The sequence below is a fragment of the Ahaetulla prasina genome, chromosome 3, assembly GCF_028640845.1.
Source record: "Ahaetulla prasina isolate Xishuangbanna chromosome 3, ASM2864084v1, whole genome shotgun sequence".
Classification (NCBI taxonomy): Eukaryota; Metazoa; Chordata; class Lepidosauria; order Squamata; family Colubridae; genus Ahaetulla; species Ahaetulla prasina.
Genome location: NC_080541.1, coordinates 228813607 through 228829447, shown reverse-complemented (window position 1 = coordinate 228829447; position 15841 = coordinate 228813607).

Genomic DNA, 15841 nt, shown 5'->3' with positions numbered 1-15841 from the left:
GGTCTCCTGGCAGCTTTTGAGCAGGACCAAAAAAACCAAACAAACCACCTGCTTTAGATCTGATATTTTGATATTCTGAATTTAGCGACTGGGGTCGGCCCACCCTGCTTCCCAGCCATCAAAATGCCTCAAATTCGCCAGGCCAGTTTGTCAATCTTCCAAGCAGATAGCCACACCCTGATCTGGTGGCGTTGAGTCCCACAGGGGAATTGCATATAAACAGAAGAGATCCATGCGGTGGATTTGTGATAAAGTAACAAAAATAAGAATAAAATAAGATAAAATAATGAAATGAAATAAGTAAAATAATGAAATGAAATGAAATAATAAAATAAAATAGAAATTTAGAAAATATAAATTGGATCGTTAATCTGACTAAATTGGAATTAGGAAATGTAAATTATTGGAATGTTAAATAGAATAATAGAATGTAAATATAAGTATGTATAGGATTGAGTAAAAAAAGAACAGAGAATATATAACCTTTCAACGCGAGTTGAAAACTTCCTTGTTTTATCGCGCAGGGCTGGCCTAAGTAAATAAATAAAACTTTATTTTAAAGTTTGGTTTTTAATATGGTTTTATTACTCTTTTATGTTTTGGCCTAATTGAATTTAGATTTTAAATTATTTCTTAACTTTTGTAACCTTACTTTTATTTGGCTGTAAACCGCCCTGAGTCCTTCGGGAGAAGGGCGGTATATAAATCTAATTAATAAAATAATAAAAATAAATAAATATACCATTGCCGATACGACAAGCTGTAAAATATGTAACGCTATGTTCATGATGTGTTTTTAATGTGTTTTTGGTTTTTTGTTGTGTTTTTTCTTCATTTTGTTTTTAAGGGTGAAAAGCTTAATAAAAATTATAAATAAAATAAAATAGAATAAAATAATGAAATGAAATGAAATAATGAAATGAAACAGAATGCAATGCAATGAAATAATAAAATGAAATAGAAAATGAAATAGAAAATGAAATGAAAAATTGGGGCCAGATTTATGTTTTAATTCAGAATACACAACAGAAACTAGAAATTTTTCTTTTGGAACTGTGGGATGGGGGAAAATTGTTATTATATCTGCCCAACTGCAGCAAGAATCTTATATGCAGAAAAATGGACAAAAAGATGTGTCAACTCCCACAATGGAAGGAATGGATTGAAAAGAAGACGGAGCTGGCAGAAGACGGCAAAATTGACGGTTCTAATTAAGGAAAAGAGAAAATGTTTCTAGCATTGCTTCTGCTTGGAAACAGCTGACGTACTTTCTGCTCAAAAGTTGGGAGGCGGGGACGAAAATTTGACTTTGAGTTTTGATGATTAAAATAGGCGGTTGTTATAGAAATGGCCGGGGCTCACTATGCTTAAAAAGTAGAGATTATAACTTTATTATGTAATTTACCGCACTGAAAAAAAATGGGGAAGTCACTGTTCTCCTTTCTCTTTTCCTGTCTTCCTATTTTTCCCATTGTCTTTACTTTCACGCGTACGTTCTCTTAAGACTTTTTTTGTTTTAAATAAAAACTATTAATAATGAAAGCTTCACTATCCCTTAATCTTTATATTTGCACCTCTATAACTGTCTGGTTCGGTTCTGCAACCCAACAAGAAAGACACAGACTTCAGAGGATAATTAGAACTGCAGAAAAAACAATTGCTACCAACCTGCCTTCCATTGAGGACCTGTATACTGCACGAATCAAGAAGAGGGCCGTGAAAATATTTGCAGATCCCTCGCATCCTGGACATAAACTGTTTCAACTCCTACCCTCAAAACGACGCTATAGAGCACTGCACACCAGAACAACTAGACACAAGAACAGTTTTTTCCCGAAGGCCATCACTCTGCTAAACAAATAATTCCCTCAACAATGTCAGACTATTTACTGAATCTGCACTACTATTAATCGTTTCATAGTTCCCATCACCAATCTCTTTCCACTTATGACTGCATGACTGTAACTTGTTGCTGGCAATCCTTATGATTTATATTGATATATTGACCATCAATTGTGTTGTAAATGTTGTACCTTGATGAAGGTATCTTTTCTTTTATGCACACTGAGAGCATATGCACCAAGACAAATTCCTTGTGTGTCCAATCACACTTGGCCAATAAAAAATTCTATTCTATTCAATTCTATTCTTAATCCCCCACCCCCGACATCTCTAGGCCAGGGGTCTCCAACCTTGTCAACTTTAAGACTTGTGGACTTCAACTCCCAGAATTCCTCAGCCAGAGGGATTCTGGGAGTTGAAGTCCACAAGTCTTAAAGTTGACAAGGTTGGAGACCCCTGCTCTAGGCAATTACTAATTTAGTCAGCTTGCAGAAAGGAAGAGAGATCAAGAGATCTCTCTAGCTCTCTTGAACTGTGGGGTCTTTGGTGCTCTCTGAGCCTGGTTGTTTTCTTGCAAACATTTCATGACCTAACTAGGGAACATCATCAGTGCTAGAAGGGAGTGAGGAGGATGAGGAGAAGGAAGGAAGGAAGGAAGGAAGGAAGTGGCGGGATGTGGGGTCCTTGCGGCTGAGCCTGGCTGTTTTCTTGCAAACATTTCATGACCCTACTAGCTAATATCTTCAGTGCTGGAAGGAAGGGGATTTGGAGAGGAAGAGGAGGAGGACTGTAGGGGTCCTTGGTGCTCTCTGAGCCTGGTTGTTTCCTTGCAGACGTTTCATGACCCAACTAGGTAACATCATCAGTGTTAGGGAGTTTGGGGGTTGTTCGCTGTTTATATACAAGTGGCTTGCCCTCTCAGTGTTGATGGGACAATTAAGAAACTGCCAACATACCGTAATCAAACATTGAATAATAGCCTAATCAAGGAAGCCTAATCAAAGAACATTAGACCAACACTGGCAGGGCAAGGCACTGTATATATAAAACAGAAAGCATACCCCAATCTCTCCTAGCACTGATCATATCACCTAGTTCGGTAATGAAATGTCTACAAGAGAACAACCAAGCTCAGAGAGGATCAAGGACCCCACAGTCCTCCTCCTCCTCCTCCTCTTGCAACCCCCCTCCCTTCTAATACTGATGATGTTACCTAGTTGGGTGATGAAATGTCTCCAAGAAAACAACCAAGCTCAGAGAGCACTAAGGAACCCACAGGCATTGCCTTCCTCCCTCCTCCTCCTCTCTGCAAACCCCACTCCCTCCAGCACTGATGATGTTACCTAGTTGGGTCCTGAAACATATGCAAGAAAACAGAGAGCCCCAAGGACCCCACAGTCCTCCTCTTCCTCCTCTCTCCTCTCCCACTCCGCAAATCTCCTTCCCTTGTAGCACTGATGATGTTACCTAGTTGGGTCCTGAAATGTCTACAAGAAAACAACCAGGCTCAGAGACCATCAAGGACCCCACAGGCATTGCCTTCCTCCTCCTCCTCCTCCTCCCACTCCGCAAATCTCCTTCCCTTGTAGCACTGATGATGTTACCTAGTTGGGTCCTGAAATGTCTACAAGAAAACAACCAGGCTCAGAGACCATCAAGGACCCCACAGGCATTGCCTTCCTCCTCCTCCTCCTCCTCCTCCCCCACTCCGCAAACCTCCCTCCCTTGAAGCATTGATGATGTTACCTAGTTGGGTCATGAAACGTTCGCGAGGAAACAACCCATTGCAGAAAAAGCACCGGAGACCCCCCCACACACAAAAAAACCCCGAGCTCTTGTTGCTTAGTGGAAACCATCGGGGGGGGGGCGGAATAAAAGACTCAGGCTAACGAGGCAGTTTTTATTGAAATGAATTTATTATCATGTTGCAGCAGAATTAAAAATATACAAAAAGTTTGTGGTATACAAAAGACTCTTGATAACAGAACTTGGTTGCGTCTCCCCTCTCACGCGGCTGCCTGGGGGTCTCGCAGAAGGCGTGGTCAGATCTATGCGCGGTATGGGGACGGCAAGATCCCAGACCCTGGAGAGGGGGGGGGGTCCCAAGGGGGGCAGGATTTGGGGGTCTGGGGGAAATAACAGAGAGATGCCTGGCTGCCCTTCACCCAATCCAGCCTCCCTCAAAGCGGCCAGCCAGGTCAAGCAGGATTCTTGGACATTTTGGTGGGCTGTCCACTTCTCTAGACACCCCTTCTCCATCCTGACTACAACCTCCATGATCCCCTCCCCACTCCTGGATAAGGTTGATATACAGTAATCCTCGATTTACGACCATAATCACAGTCATCAGTCCTTGCGGTCGTAAGCCGAGTCATTCTGTGTTCAGTTTGGAAGTTACCATTGCTTCTCACGACGGTCGTTATGTGAATCCATCCCCCCCCATGGATGGTGTTTTTTTTTTGTGTGTGTGTGTGTTTTTTTCCCAGAAAGTAGAAATAAAGCTCTGGAAAAGGTCCCCAAAAGTCATAAATTCCCGTCTGGACATTGTAAACTGCACCCAAAATGTGATCCTGGGATCCCGGCTCATGTGTGTGTGTGTTTGTGTGTGTTTGTGCAGCCATCGTAATTCCCAAAAATGGGTTGTAAGTACCAATAGTTCTGGGAGATCCGTCATAACTTCGTACATTCATTAAAAGGCTGGTCGCAAGTGGAGAACCACTGGTATGTTGCTATTGAGAGCAGCTACAGTTGTGTTTCGCAATTCCGACCACTTTAAGAGACGTGGACTTCAACTCCCAGAATTCAGAGCTGGCTGGGGAGTTCTGGGAGTTGAAGTCCACGCCTCTTAAAGGGGCCGAGATTGAAAAATGTTGAGTTACCGGCTGAATTCAGAAAGTTGCCACCCTGCGTGCCTGCCTCCTTTTCTTTTAAACCGATAGCCCTGCCCACCCTATTCCCAGTTGATACCAGTACACCACAACCCCAGGTTGCCAACAGTTGTAGCTATGGTGCGTGTATGCGGAGGCCTTAAGTCATCCAGACACTTTCATTCAGGGTAATAGTAGGGGAGTTGTATTACTTGGCTTTTCCATGGCATGGGAGAGAGGGGCTCGGAAGAGGGTCTCCAGCCACCTCCTCCTCTTTGCTGGGGTCTCAGCCAGCATCTTGCCCCTTCCCCATTCAACTGAACCACAACGCACAACCACAACTCCCCCTTCACAATTGTGCTTGCCAATTTTCCTGTCCCCCAGGAAGAGGAGCGAAAGGTGGGCAGGCAGGAAGTAACGGGACAGCGCTACAAAACGAGACGCCCCCTACGGCTCCCATCATCCCCTGACCTTCAGACTACAACTCCCATGGTGTTGTCGAACGGCACCAGGGGAGAAGAGACAACTGTTTAGCCTTTTGGTGCACATCTCTATCGTCCCACAAAACTGGGTGTCTATAGGTCATCTTCGCCCTACGACCACAATTGAGCCCGACGTTTCTGCCGCTAAGCAAGACCATTGAGTGAGTTCCCCCCCCCCTGCATTTGACGACTTATCTTGCCACGGTTGTTAAGTGAGTAACATGGCCGTTAAGCGAATCTGGCTTCCCCATTGACTTTGCTGGTCAGGAGGTCGCAAAAGGAGATCAGCTGAATTCTGATCAGGTGACCCCGGGGAGGTTGCAACGGTCATTAAGTGTGAAAAATGGTCGTGTTCCTTTTTTTCAGCCCCGTTGTAAGTTTGAACGAATGGCTGTAAGTCAAGGACCACCTGTATAGGGGAAGATAGGCAGGTGAGGGTGGGTGGGTGGGGGGAAGGGAGGGAAGCCCGCTCTGTCGTTGTCCTGTGAGTCTTGCAAAAGTTGTGAGAACCTGCAGCCCTGAAGACTAGAACAGGGGTCTCCAACCTTGGTCACTTTAAGACTTGTGGACTTCAACTCCCAGAATTCCCCAGCCAGCACCTGCTGCCATTTGGTGAACTAATTTATTTATTGATTACTAAACTTCTAGGCCACCCACCTGACTATATTTTGTTGCTCTAAGAAATAACGGCATGTAGTCCTTCCTTTCTTCTTCTTCCCTCCTTTCCTTCCCCTTCTTCTTTGCCTTTCCTTTCCTTCTCTTTTTTCTTTTTCTTTTCCTTTCCTTCCTTCTTTCCTTCCTTCCTCCCTCCCTCCCTCCTTTCCCTTCTTTGCCCTTCCTTTCCTTTCTTTCTTTTCTTTCCCCTTCTTCCCCTTTTCCTCCCTTCCTTCCTCGCTCACTTCCTTTCCCTTCTTCTTTGACTTTTCTTTTCCTTTCCTTTCTTCCTTCTTTCCTTCCCCTTCTTCCTTTCTTCCTTTCTCCCTTCTTTCCTTCCCATTCTTCTTTGCCTTTTCCTTTCCTTTCCTTTCCTTTCCTTCCTTCCTTCTTTTTTTCTTTCCCCTTCCTTCCTTCCTTCCTTCCTTCCTTTTCTCATTTTCTTCCTTCCTTCCTTTTCTCATTTCCTTCCTTCCTTCCTTTTCTCATTTCCTTCTGATTTCCTCCCTCCCTCTTTCTCTTTCCTTCCTTCCTTCCTTCCATTTCTCATTTCCTTCCTTCCTTCCTTCCTTCTTATTTCCTCCCTCCCTCCCCCTTCCCTCCCTCCCTCCCTCCCTCCCTCTCTCTCTTTTTCTTTCTTTCTTTCCTTCCTTCCTTCCTTCCTTCCTTCCTTCCTTCCTTCCTTCCTTCCTTCCTTCCTTCCTTCCTTCCTTCCTTCCTTTCCTTTCCTTCTTTAAAATGTTACGCCAAATGCCTGAAAACTTGGAGGTCAATAAAAATTCTCCAGGGCTTTTCTTCCTTACTTTCCCTGTTTGGAGAAAAATGCAGTCCCCATCCCCATCATCATCATCATCAAACGTGGGACCTTCAGATCAAAACTTCTGCAGCTCTCTACCGTTTCTCCCTCGCTTTAATTTCTGCCTGGCTGAATTTCAGAGCCAGTTCTCTGCACCGTCTTGTCCGGGGGCTGGAATAGACACGACACACGGTTAAGAAGGCTCCCTGATGAATTATCAGATGCTGAAGCAAGATGGTTGAAGCCCACCCACCCTCTTCCCCTCCCCCACCCCGGGGATGCTGGCAGAATCTAGGGACAGCTGCCATCCACCGTGGCCGTCAGCTCAAAGACAGATGGCAGGGCCCCCAAACACGCCGCTGACAACACAAACCCTCTGTTTGCGGCTTCCTTCAAGAGGCCCACGGATGGTGGCTTATTGTCCCGGCTGTTTGAGACAAAGAAAGAGGAGGCTTGGTCCTGAGGAGGCAGACAGGTGGCTGAGATGGCGGCCTGGTCCTCCATCTGCTGACCTTCAGGCCCAGTTCGGGCTGAGTGGCTTCCTGAAATATGAGCCAGCTGTGGGCTGCTGCAGCTACCAAAAAAACCCAATGCAATCCTAGGCTGCCTCAACAGAGGGATAAAATCAAGATCACGTGAAGTGTTAAGACCAATTTATCATGCCTTGGTAAGGCCACACTTGGAATATTGCATCCAGTTTTGGTCGCCACGATGTAAAAAAAGATGTGGAGACTCTAGAAAGAGTGCAGAGAAGAGCAATAAAGATGATGAGGGGACTGGAGGATAAAACATATAAAGAACGGTTGTAGGAATTGGACATGTTTAGTTTAATTTAGTGTTAATTCCCTCAACACTGTCAGACTATTTACTGAATCTGCACTACTATTAATCGTCTCATAGTTCCCATCACCAATCTCTTTCCACTTATGACTGTATGACTATAACTTGTTGCTGGCAATCCTTATGATTTATATTGATATATTGATCATCAATTGTGTTGTAAATGTTGTACCTTGATGAACGTATCTTTTCTTTTATGTACACTGAGAGCATATGCACCAAGACAAATTCCTTGTGTGTCCAATCACACTTGGCCAATAAATTCTATTCTATTCTAAAGAAAAGAAGGATTAGGGGAGACATGATAGCAGTCTTCCAATATCTCAGGGGTTGCCACAAAGAAGAGGGAGTCCAGCTATTCTCCAAAGCACCTGAGGGTAGAACAAGAAGCAACGGGTGGAAACCAACCAAGGAAAGAAGCAACCTAGAACTAAGGAGAAATTTCCTGACAGTTAGAACCATCACCTAGGGCTTTTAAAGAACAGATTGGACAACCATCCATCTGGAATGGTATCGGGTCTCCTGATCGAGCAGAGGGGTAGACTAGAAGACCTCCAAGGTCCCTTCCATCAGAACTGTTATTCTGTTGTTCTGTTGAGGAAAGAAGCAACCTAGAATAAGGATACATTTTCTAAGAGTGAGAATAATTAATCAGTAGAACAGCTTGCCTCCAGAAGTTGTGGGTGCCCATCGCTGGCCATTTTCAAAAAGGAAGTTTTCAAGTACCCACAAGCTCTGGTAGCAAGCCGTTCCACTGGTTAATTGTCCTCACTGTTGGGAAGTTTCTCCTTAATTCCAGATTGCGTCTTTCTTTAATGAGTTTCCATCCATTGCTTCTTGTCCTGCCTTCAGGGGGGCTTTGGAGAATAATTTGACCCCCTCTTCTTGGTGGCAGCCCCTCAAATACTGGGATACTCATGTCCCCCTTAGTCCTTCTTTTCTCTAGGCTGGCCAAACCCAATTGCTGCAACTGTTCATCCTATGTTTTAGTCCCCAGGCCGTTAATCCTCTTCGTTGCTCTTCTCTGCACTTTTTCCAAAGTCTCAACATCTTTTTTGTAGTATGGTGAACAAAATTGGTTGCAGCGTTCCAGGTGTGGCCTTACTAAAGCTTTATAAAGAGGTACTAAGACTTCACGTGAGTTTGATTCTATGCCTCTGTTGATACAACCAAGGATTGTGTTAGCTTTTTTGGTTGCTGCTGCACACGGCAGGCTCATGTTTAAGAAATCATCCCCTAGGACTCCAAGGTCCCTCTCTGAGTTACCAGGTTTCGCCTAATCCAGGGGTCTCCAACCTTGGTCCCTTTAAGACTTGTGGACTTTTTTTTTTTTTTTGCATTTATATCCCGCCCTTCTCCGAAGACTCAGGGCGGTTTACACTATGTTAGCAATAGTCTTCATCCTATTTGTATATTTATATACAAAGTCAATTTATTGCTCCCAACAATCTGGGTCCTCATTTTACCTACCTTATAAAGGATGGAAGGCTGAGTCAACCATGGGCCTGGTGGGTCTAGAACCTGCAGTAATTGCAGGCAGCTGCTGTTAATAACAGACTGCATTAGCAGTCTGAGCCACAGAGACTTCAACTCCCAGAGCCTCTCAGCCAGAAAAGCTGGCTGAGGAACTCTGGGAGTTGAAGTCCACAAGTCTTAAGGGGACCAAGGTTGGAGACCCCTGGTCTAATCTGTTCTTGTACCTTTAGGGAAGCCAGATTCACTTACCCACCGTGTTCCTGCTCAGGTGTAAAAAAAAACACCTTGTTTTTCTCCACATTAAATTTCATTTTGTTGGATAGGGACCATTGTTCAACTCTATCAAGATCTTTTTGAATGCTTAGCTTGTCTTCTGGAGTGTTGGCGATTCCTGCCAGTTTAAGATCATCTGCAGATTTAATCCCCGGGCACCTTCCAATGCTACAATTCTACAGTGCGCCTGCCTTTCTTATAATCCTGGACAGAGAAACTTATATTAGTTAGAAGGGACCTTGGAGGTCTTCCAGTCCAACCCGCAGCTTGAGCAGGAAGCAGGAAGCTCTATCATTTCAGACCAATGGTTGTCCAGTTCTTTTTGAAAGCCTTCAGTGATGGAGCCCCCTCAACATCTGGAGCCAAACATCTGTTCCATTAGTTGATTCCATCTTGAATTCCATTATGGAAAGGAAGGTAGAATAGAAAAAAGAGAGGAAGGATGGAAGAAGGACCCCACCATCACTTCCAGCTGTTAATGGTTCCCTTTCCTTCCTTCCTTCCTTCCTTCCTTCCTTCCTTCCTTCCTTCCTTCCTTCCTTCCTTCCTTCCTTCCTTCCTTCCTTCCTTCCTTCCTTCCTTCTTTCCTTCCTTCTGTCAGAAGAGGTTTTTCTGGAACCTTGACACCTTCCTTCCTTCCTTCCTTCCTTCCTTCCTTCCTTCCTTCCTTCCTTCCTTCCTTCCTTCTTTCCTTCCTTCCTTCCTTCCTTCCTTCTTTCCTTCCTTCTGTCAGAAGAGGTTTTTCTGGAACCTTGACACCTTCCTTCCTTCCTTCCTTCCTTCCTTCCTTCTTGCCTATTGGAACATATCACTTCATTGCAATTCCTCCTCTCTATAACAGGGCTCTCCAACTTTGACAACTTTAAGACCTGTGGACTTCAACTCCCAGAATTCCTCAGCCAGCGAAGCTTCGCTGGCTGAGGAATTCTGGGAGTTGAAGTCCACAGGTTTTAAAGTTGCCGAAATTGGAGACCCCTGCTCTATAATATAACCAGGTTTCTCAGCCTCCATCACTATTTCATTACAACACAAGTCGTCCTCAACTTACAACCATTCATTTAGAGACCGTTCGCAGTTACAACATCACAGCGGAAAAAAGGTGAGTTATGACCGTTTTCACACTTACGACCGCCGCAGCATCTCCACGGTCACACGCTCGAAATCGGGACGCTTGGCAAACTGGCTCATATTTGTGACGGCTACAGTGTCCCGCGATGCCGTTTCTGCGACTTTCTGACAAACCAAGTCCATAGAGCAAGCGAGATTTACTTAATAACTTAACAAGAAAGATGATAAAATGGAGCAAAAGTCACTCTCGCTTAGCAATAGACGTTTTGGCCTCTGTGCGGGTTATAAATCAAGGACTATCCCTCCTGGGTAGTACATTCTTAAAGAGTTTATTAAATTCAAATTAAGAGTTGACCCAAAGGGGCTTATCCCAATAGGCAACTGGACTTTGTTTTTTCCTTGAAGACGTTTCGCTTCTCATCCAGGAAGCTTCTTCGGTTCAGTTCTAGTTTGCACAGAGATTGTACGCATTAAAGAGTTTTGTGCCAAAAAACCTTTGTGAAGTTTGGAGCTGGCAGCTGTTTTAAATTCCTACTTTAAATCATCTCAGCTTTTCCTGGCAGTGAGAACAATTAACCAGTGGAACAACTTGCCTCTAGAAGTTGTGAGTGCTCCATCATTAGAGGTTTTTATGAAGAGATTGGACAACCGTTTGTCTGAAATCATGTAGGGTTTCTTGCCTGAGCAGGGGGGGTTGGACTAGAAGACCTCCAAGGTCCCTTCCAACTCTTATTATTCTGTAATTCCATAAGGGTCTCCTGCCTGAGCAGGGGGTTGGTCTAGAAGACCTCCAAGGTCCCTTCCAACTCTTTATTATTCTGTAATTCCATAAGGGTCTCCTACTTGAGCAGGGGGTTGGTGTAGAAGACCTCCAAGGTCCCTTCCAACTCTTTATTATTCTGTAATTCCATAAGGGTCTCCTGCCTGAGCAGGGGGTTGGTCTAGAAGACCTCCAAGATCCCTTCCAATTCTGTTATTCTGTTCTGTTCTGCTCCTTAGCTCATAGAATCTGTCTGCCTGTCACTGTTGTGAATCCATCGATTAAAAACGCAGGATATTGTTGGGGATTGTACAAGGCCGAAGACGGATTCCAGCTTTGCTGTTGTTGAGGTAGATAGTTTCACCCTTGAATAGAATCTGGCTGCATTAGATAGATTTTCTCAGCCCTGCTGGTGATGGGACAGGCAGAAAAAAAAAAAAAAGAGATCACAATTATTGTTGCTGTTCTTTTCGTCTTCAGGTGCCCGACAATTTTGTATTTTCTCACCCAGCAATATCCTTGCGTTTCCCTTTGGTTCAATTTCTTACAGCCGATCAGGGACACAAATGGATTTTGTGAAAAGCATTTAGTCCTGAGGTGGGGAACAATGGCCCCTTTAAGACTCGTGGACTTCAACTCCCAGAATCCCTGAGGTGGCTCAGGAATTCTGGGAGTTGAAGTCCACGAGTCTTAAAGGGACCATCGTTCTCCAGCCCTGATCTTATATTTCTGGCCAATCTTATTATTTCCCCAGGAGAAGGTCCTCGGAAGTAGCAGCTGGCGTAATGCCCATGATTTTTATTTGTTTTATTTGTTCCCCGCCTTTATTATATTTATAAATGACTCAAGGCGGCGAGACTATGCAGCACACTTCCTCCTTCTATTTTTGGGCTGAGAGAGAGGGACTGGCGCATGGTTAGATAGCTGGGTTTCGTGCCTAAGGCGGGACTAGAAGTCACCGTCTCCTGGTGAGTGGTCCAAAGTCACCCAGCTGGCTTTCTTGCCTAAGGCAGAATTAGAACTCACCGTCTCCTGGTGATTGGCCCAAAGGCAGAACTAGAACTCACAGTCTCCTGGCGATTGGTTGAAAGTTACCTAGCTGGCTTTCACGCCTAAGGCAGAACTAGAACTCACCGTCTCCTGGTGATTGGCCCAAAGTCACCCAACTGGTTTTCCTGCCTAAGGCAGAACTAGAACTCACAGTCTCCTGGCGATTGGTTGAAACCTAACTGGCTTTCTTGCCTAAGGCAGAACTAGAATTCACAGTCTCCTGGCGATTGGTCGAAAGTCACCCAGCTGGCTTTCTTGCCTAAGGCAGAACTAGAACTCACAGTCTCCTGGCGATTGGCCCAAAGTCACCCAACTGGCTTTCCTGCCTAAGGCAGAACTAGAACTCACGGTCTTCTGCTTTCTAGCCTGGTGCCTTAACTACTAGACCAAACTGTCTCTCCTTCCTTCTCCCATGCTTTCCCCTAAGGATTAAAAAAAATAATTTTTTTAAGTGAAATTTTGCTGCTAGTAACCTCCAGAAACTCACAGACCCAACACTGAGTCTAGGACAACCAGGGAGCGTGTAACTATACACCATCTTGGCACCACACGGTTCAAGAATAGGCCAATTTTGCTATTCGGCTCTCCAGTTAAGTTTCTGGTCCTTATTGAGGCGTAATGGAAGGGTTCATATTTTGCACATGGGGCCTTCAACCCCATCCGAATACCGGCTCTCTACTTTGCAAGAATTCTAATTGCATCCTAAGAGTCTCGGCACCACGCAAGGTGAATCCCGGAGAATAGAGCATGTACAGAGTTTTGGGTGGGCATTATGGAGTCTTCTGTCTGGTGTGATCCCAGAAACCATCAAGCTAGGCGGTCTGGTTTACCATGAAAGATTTCAAAACAATGTTTTTCCAACATGGCGACTCGAAGATGGGTAGACTTCAATTCCCAGAAATTCCCCAGCCAACAGGGCTGGCTGGGGAATGCTGGGAGTTGAAGTCCACCCATCTACCAGTGGTCCAGTTGGAAAATTACTGCTTTAAAAGCTTAGGATATAGTGCAAAGTTATACACATTCAGTTCTTGTTCGCTTGAGGTAAAGGCCAAGAAAAGGGTGAAACTTGGATTAGGGGAAATTTGGGTTTGTACATGAACTTGTTTCATAAACCTAGCTAGTCAGTTTGAAATCCAATCGATTTAGCTCCTTAGATATCGGACCGGTTAACCCATATCATATCAAATGAAGTCTTTTCCTCTCCCTCCCCCACCATTTTAAACAGACCTACCCTTAAACATAATTAAATCAAATAATTTTCATATGAGCCACTGTTCTACATCAAGAGCCTCCAACTTGGCAACTTTTAAGACCTGCGAAGTTCAACTCCCAGAATTCCCCAGCCAGCATATTTTAGCAATTCTAACATGCCACCACGGATCACCATTGGGTTAAACCAGAGTTTCTCAATTGTGACAACTTGAAGAGGTATGGACTTCAACTCCCAGAATTCCCCAGCCAGCTGTGCTGGCTGGGAATGCTGGGAGTTGAAGTCCACCCATCTACCAGTGGTCCAGTTGGAAAATTACTGCTTTAAAAGCTTAGGATATAGTGCAAAGTTATACACATTCAGTTCTTGTTCGCTTGAGGTAAAGGCCAAGAAAAGGGTGAAACTTGGATTAGGGAAATTTGGGTTTGTACATGAACTTGTTTCATAAACCTAGCTAGTCAGTTTGAAATCCAATCGATTTAGCTCCTTAGATATCGGACGGTTAACCCATATCATATCAAATGAAGTCTTTTCCTCTCCCCATTTTAGGACCTTTATTTGCTATGGTTCTTAGGTAAATCACCGCAGCTGTTAAGTGAATCACGTTGTTAAGTGAATCACGTGGTTGTTAAGCGAATCCAGTTTTCCTCGTCGATTTTGCCGGTCAGAAGCTGGCTTGGAAGATGACATCACGTCATTCTGGGAGGCTGCAACTATCATCAATGCGTGCCAGTTAGGATCGCGGGATCGTTGCAACGGTCGTAAATGCGAGGACCAATCCTAAGTCGCCTTTTTTCCAGGGCTGTTGTAACTTCAAAGAGTTGAACAATGGATCGTTGTAAGTCGAGGACTAACTAGAATCGGCTAACCAAATGGAAAATAATGCTGTTGTGTCTGCACCCCCCGAGCCAGGCCCCCTGCCAGAAAGTGACTTGGAAAGTGAGGGGGAAGGGCCATCAGGACTTACCTCGGGAGCACCGGCTTCCCTGGCTCAGCTCCAGGAGCCAGAGGCAGGCCAGGTGGAGGCGATAATGAGGCCTCCATCCCCTGACTCTCCCCCCACCAAGCCACGCCTTTAGACCTGGCTGATGGCAACCAGGCCTGGCTAGATCCCAGGTTTCGGAGGTACGAGAGGCGGCTACAACAAAGGAAGGGGTGGGGCAGGCCTAGAGAGTGCTAAGTCATGAAGCCACATCCCACAGAGTATAAAAACAGCCCTGGCTGCTCTTCTGCTCCGTGACGAGCAAAAATTGAGCTGAACTCTTTGACTCATGGAGAAGTGAGCTAAACTCTTTGACTCATGGAGAATTGAGCTGAACATTTGGCCTGGATTGCTGACTTCCTGGTTGCCCAGCAACCCCAAGATAAGGGAGACTTTGGCAGGCAGCTGCAGATTCCCTGCCAGGACTGATAGCAGCCGTGAACTCAATTACTGGCTCGTTTAGCCAGCTCGCGTGGCTGAGGCCGGGAGGGGACAGAACAAGGAGGCTGTGATCTTGAGTAGGCCTCCACAGAGAACAACCAATAATTTGGCCCCCTTGAACTAATTCCCAGAATTCCTTGGGTGGAGCTGGAACGTTCATTAGCGTTCCTCCCCCTGGTGGCTTCTCTTGGGAATGGCTGCACTTAGAAGGCCCATGAATCCCTTCGGACAGGAGAGCTGTGAATTCTGGGAGTTGGGTTCTGTAACGGTACGTGAAAAAGACCTTGGGACACAGAGGGGGGAAGAAACGCTGCTTAGGAAATAGTTAGATAAGAGGTTGCTTAGCCCTGAGTTTTCCAACCTTTTTGCCGTTGGGGAAGACACGAGCAGGGGTGGCATTCAAAAATTTTAGCAATTGGTTCTGTGCCCGGTTGCTGCGTGGGCGTGGCCATGGTGGGCTCCGGAAGCTTTCCTCGATCCTCCGGGAGAGCGAAAACGGTTTCCCCTGGGCTCCGGAGGCCAGAAACGGGCCCATTTCCAGACGTCTGAAACTTCCAGGAGGCCTGTTTTTCACCCTCCCAGAGTCTCCATGTGGGCCCTGCACTTATCTGACATCCAAAACGAGCCACATGGAAACTCCCGGGAGGGGCGGGATAGGGTGGGAGGGGCCGGCCAGTTCTCGCAACTACCGGTTCAGAGAACCAGATGTAAAATTAGTATCTGGTTCCCCGGAACCGGCTGAATCCCACCCCTGGGCACAAGCAATGGGTGTGCATGCTGTCGTGTCCCAGTCCTCCGCTGACGGCTCTGCCAAACTCCTAGCAAAGTTCTCAAGGCAGGCAGGAGACCAGAAAGTGATTCCAGCAAGATAAGGTAGACTTTACCTGACTCAGAGAATGCCAGAAAGCAGATCCTTTATATAGGCCATGGGGTGTGGCTCCATGACTCAGCCCTTATCCAGGCCTGCCCCTCCCTTCCTTCTGTTGACGCCGCTTATCAATTCTCCTGAAGCGAGGGTCACTCCAGTCTGCAGCTGTTGGTAGTTGACCTTCCTCAGGCTCACATGCTGTGGGGGAGGGGGAGGGGTATAGTTGCTCCGT